We start from the raw sequence: 5,548 nt of genomic DNA on the forward strand, positions 1-5,548 counted from the left end.
AGAGTCAGTTCTCCTTCCATCACCATATATTCGATCCCCCTTACCCTCATCTCCCACCCCCCACCCCCCGCCCCCCCTTACCCTCTGGCAACCACTAAACTATTGTCTGTGTCTATGAGTTTCTGTTTCTCATTTGTTTGTCTTGTTCTTTTGTTGTTTTTGGTTTATATACCACATATCAGTGAAATCACATGGTTCTCTGCTTTTTCTGTCTGACTTGTTTCGCTCAGCATTACTCTCTCAAGATCCATCCATGTTGTCACAAATGTTCCTATATCATCTTTTCTTACCAATGAACAGTATTCCATTGTGTATATATACCACAACTTCTTTATCCATTCATCTATCGAAGGACATTTTGGTTGTTTCCATGTCTTGGCCACCGTAAACAAAGCTGCAATGAACATTGGAGCACACGTGTCTTTATCTCTAAATGTTTTCAGATTTTTTGGTAGATACCAAGGAGAGGGATTGCTGGGTCATATGGCAATTCTATTCGTAATTCTTTGAGGAACCTCCACACTGCCTTCCATAACGGCTGCACCAGTCTGCATTCCCACCAACAGTGTATGAGGGTTCCTTTTTCTCCACAGCCTCTCCAACACTTGTTATTATTTGTCTTGTTGATGATAGCCATTCTGACTGGGGTGAGGTGATATCTCATTGTGGTTTTGATTTGCATTTCTCTGATGATTAGTGATGTTGAGCATTTTTTCATATGTCTATTTGCCATTTGTATGTCCTCTTTGGAGAAATGTCTCTTCAAGTCCTCTGCCCATTTTTCAATTGGGTTGTTTTTTTGTTGTTGAGTTGCATGAGTTCCTTGTATATTCTGGATACTAGCCCCTTATCAGAGGCACTGTTTGCAAAAATCTTCTCCCATTCAGTTGGTGGCCTCTTTATTTTGTCAATGGTTTCTTTTGCTGTGCAGAGCTTTTAAGTTTCATATAGTCCCATTTGTTTCTTTTAGCTTTTACTTCCATTGCCTTTGGAGTCAAGTTCATAAAATGCTCTTTGAACCCAAGGTCCATAAGTTTAGTACCTATGTTTTCTTCTATGCAGTTTATTGTGTCAGGTCTTATGCTTAAGTCTTTGATCCATTTTGAATTAACTTTGGTACATGGTGACAAATAGCAGTCCAGTTTCATTCTTTTGCACGTGGCTATCCAATTCTCCCAGCACCAGTTATTGAAGAGGCTGTCTTTGCTCCATTGTATGTTTTTAGCTTGTTTGTCAAAAATTACCTGTCCATATTTATGTGGTTTTATTTCTGGGTTCTCAATTCTATTCCATTGGTCTATGTGTCTGTTTTTCTGCCAATACCATGCTGTTTTGATTATTGTAGCCCTATAGTACAAGCCAAAGTCAGGAAGTGTGATACCTCCATTATTGTTCTTTTTTCTTAAGATTGCTTTGGCTATTCGGGGTCTTTTGTGGTTCCAAACAAATCTGATGATTTTTTGTTCTATTTCTTTAAAATATGCCATTGGGATTTTGATGGGGATTGCATGGAATCTGTATATTGCTTTGGGTAATATGGCCATTTTAACTATGTTGATTCTTCCAATCCATGAGCACGGAATGTCTTTCCATTTCTTTGTGCCTTCTTCAATTTCCTTCAAAAATGTCTTATAGTTTTCAGCATATAGGTCTTTCACATCCTTGGTTAAGTTTATTCCTAGGTATTTTATTCTTTTTGCTGCAATTGCAAAAGGAATTGTTTTTTGTATTTCTTTTTCTGAGATTTCATTGTTAGTATATAGGAAGGCAATGGACTTTTGTGCATTGATTTTGTAGCCGGCAATTTTACTGTATTTGTTGATTGTTTCTAATAGCTTTTTGGTGGAGTCTTTAGGGTTTTCTATATATAGCATCATGTCATCTGCAAAGAGTGATAATTTAACTTCTTCATTCCCAATTTGGATGCCTTTTATTTCTTTTTTTTTTTTTTAATTAAATTTATTGGGGTGACAATTGTTAGTAAAATTACATAGATTTCAGGTGTACAATTCTGTATTACATCATCTGTAAATCCCATTGTGTGTTCATCACCCAGAATCAGTTCTCCTTCCATCACCATATATTCGATCCCCCTTACCCTCATCTCCCACCCCCCACCCCCCACCCCCCTTACCCTCTGGCAACCACTAAACTATTGTCTGTGTCTATGAGTTTCTGTTTCTCATTTGTTTGTCTTGTTCTTTTGTTGTTTTTGGTTTATATACCACATATCAGTGAAATCACATGGTTCTCTGCTTTTTCTGTCTGACTTGTTTCGCTCAGCATTACTCTCTCAAGATCCATCCATGTTGTCACAAATGTTCCTATATCATCTTTTCTTACTGCCGAATAGTATTCCATTGTGTATATATACCACAACTTCTTTATCCGTTCATCTATCGAAGGACATTTTGGTTGTTTCCATGTCTTGGCCACCATAAACAAAGATGCAATGAAATAATAACAAATGTTGGAGAGGCTGTGGAGAAAAAGGAACCCTCATACACTGTTGGTGGGAATGCAGACTGGTGCAGCCGTTATGGAAGGCAGTGTGGAGGTTCCTCAAGGAATTACGAATAGAATTGCCATATGACCCAGCAATCCCTCTCCTGGGTATCTATCCAAAAAATCTGAAAACATTTAGAGATAAAGACACGTGTGCCTTTTATTTCTTTCTCTTGCCTGATTGCTCTGGCAAGGACTTCCAACACTCTGTTGAAAAGCAGAGGTGATAGGGGACATCCCTGTCGTGTTCCTGAACGTAGAGCAAAGGGCTTCAGTTTTTCTCCATTAATTATGAGATTAGCAGAGGGCTTGTCATATATGGCCTTTATTATGTTAAGGTATTTTCCTTCTATACCCATTTTATTAAGTGTTTTAATCATAAATGGATGTTGTATCTTGTCAAATGCTTTTTCTGCATCAATTGATATAATCATATGATTTTTGTCCTTTATTTTGTTTATGTGATGTATCACATTGATGGATTTTCGTATGTTGAACCATCCTTGTGCCCCGGGGATGAACCCCACTTGGTCGTGATGAATAATCTTTTTAATGCATTGTTGTATTCGATTTGCTAGAATTTTATTTAGGATTTTTGCATCGGTATTCATTAGAGATATTGGTCTGTAGTTTTCTTTTTTTGTGCTGTCCTTACCAGGTTTTGGTATCAGGGTAAAGTTGGACACATAAAATGAGTTGGGGAGTACTGTCTCTTCTTCAATTTGTTGAGACTGATTTTATGTCCCAATATATGGTCTATCCTTGAGAATGTTCCGTGTACACTAGAAAAGAATGTATAGTCTGATGTTTTAGGATGAAGTGCTCTGTAAATGTCAATTATGTCCGTTTCATCTAATGTGTCATTTAGGGCTACTATTTCGTTATTTATTTTCTGTTTGGATGATCTATCCATAGATGTCAATGATGTATTTAAGTCCCCTAGTATAATTGTGTTTTGGTCAATTTCTCCCTTTAGTTCTGTTAGTAGTTGCTTGGTGTATTTCAGTGCTCCCTGATTGGGGGCATAAATATTGATGACTGTTATGTCTTCTTGTTGTACAGTCCCCTTCACCATTATGAAATGTCCATCTTTATCTCTTGTTATCTTTTTCACCTTGAAGTCTGTTTCATCTGATATCATTATGGCTACACCTGATTTTCTCTGGGTACCATTTGCTTGGAGTGTCAATTTCCACCCTTTCACTTTGAGTCTATGCTTGTCCTTGTAGCTGAGATGTGTCTCTTGGAGACAGCATATGGTTGGGTTTAGTTTTTTGATCCAATCTGCTACTCTGTGCCTTTTTATTGGTGAGTTCAGTCCATTTACATTTAGGGTGATTATTGATATGTGAGGATTTCCTGTCATTCTATCTTTAGTTTTCTGGTAAGGCTGTGTCTCCATTGTTTCTTTGCCTTTTTGTTGTTGTCTGTTATTTCTGTGTGGTGGTATTCTATGATGTTTCCCTCTGTTTCTTCTTTTATTTCAGTATATATTTCAATTCTGGATTTATTTTGAGTGGTTACCCTTAAGTTTATGCAAAAGAAAGTTTGATACTTAGAATATTCCATTTTCTTCAGCACGCTTACTTTCTCCATTCCCATATTCCGGTTCAGGCCTTTACTCTCCCCCTTTTTGAGTTTTGGTTGCCACAAATTGTCCCTGTTGATGGTGGTCAAATAACCTCCTTTAGTATTTCTTGTAGTGCAGGTCGTGTATTAGAAAATTCCCTCAGCTTCTGTATGTCTGGAAAGGTCTTTATTCCTCCTTCATATTTAAAGGATATCTTTGCTGGATATATTATTCTTGGCTCATGATTTCTCTCTTTCAATAGTTTGAATATTTGGTTCCACTCCCTCCTGGCTTGTAGAGTTTCTGCTGAAAAATCTGATGATAATCTAATGGGCTTTCCTTTGTAAGTTACCGTCTTCTTTTCCCTGGCTGCCTTGAGGATTCTTTCTTTGTCGTTGATTTTAGACAGTTTCAATACAATGTGCCTTGGAGAAGGCCTGTTGGGATTGAGGTAACTAGGTGTTCTATTTGCTTCTTGGATTCGAGGGTCCAGTTCTGTCCACAAATTTGGGAAGTTCTCATCGACAATTTGTTTGAATATATTCTCTGTTCCCTTCTCTCTTTCTTCTCCTTCTGATATGCCCATTATTCTTATATTGCTCTTTCTGATGGAGTCAGAAAGTTCTTGTAGAGTTCTTTCGTTTCTTTTAAGTCTCAAGTCTCTTTCTTCTTCTATCTGTGTCATTTCCAGGTTTTCTCTCTGAGGGCAGATCTATGAATCAGTGTTTAAAATTATATCCAAGTGTTATGGCACTATAACCATTGTAATAAATCCAAATATTGCTCATAACAATAGCAGCAGATATCAAAATGATGCCTGTCTAAAGCTTGAGGTTCATATATGGTGATAAAAAATGAAAAATAGAAAAATAAAGCTATCAGTTAACACCATCGAAGTATTAATGACAACTTTGTTGTTTGGGTGTTGTTAAACACTGGTATTTGGATAGTTTGAGTACATAAAATGCAATACATCTTGTTTTCATTTCATTGCAAAGTTAGTTAGATGCCAAGAAAATAGTTTAAAATACTATTAGGTTTGTGCAAACATAATTGTGATTTAAAGGGATAAAAACAACTGAAAACACCTCAATTAATTTTGCACCTATACACATATGATGCAAAATAAATTTTCCTATACACATGTGATACAAAAGTATTTTCCTTTAATAAGGACTTCGCATGTCATATGCTTTGGGATGCAATTAAAATGTTATTTAAACAGCCCAGTAAATACACTTGTATGACTTATATTTTAGATCATATACTTTTCGTTCAAAATTTGGACATATTATTGTTTTGCATTCTTAAGTTCATCATCAATAGATAATGGAGGAAATGTTCGATTGGATTCAGATTCAAATTCAGCAGCATCTGGAAAGAAAAAGAAAGAATTATGTTCTTTAAAATACAACTAAGTATAAGCGTTAAGAAGAATGAAAAACCTATATATGAGGCAACAGTGCACAATAG

This window comes from Rhinolophus sinicus, linkage group LG15 (genome assembly GCF_036562045.2).
Source record: "Rhinolophus sinicus isolate RSC01 linkage group LG15, ASM3656204v1, whole genome shotgun sequence".
NCBI classification, from domain to species: domain Eukaryota; kingdom Metazoa; phylum Chordata; class Mammalia; order Chiroptera; family Rhinolophidae; genus Rhinolophus; species Rhinolophus sinicus.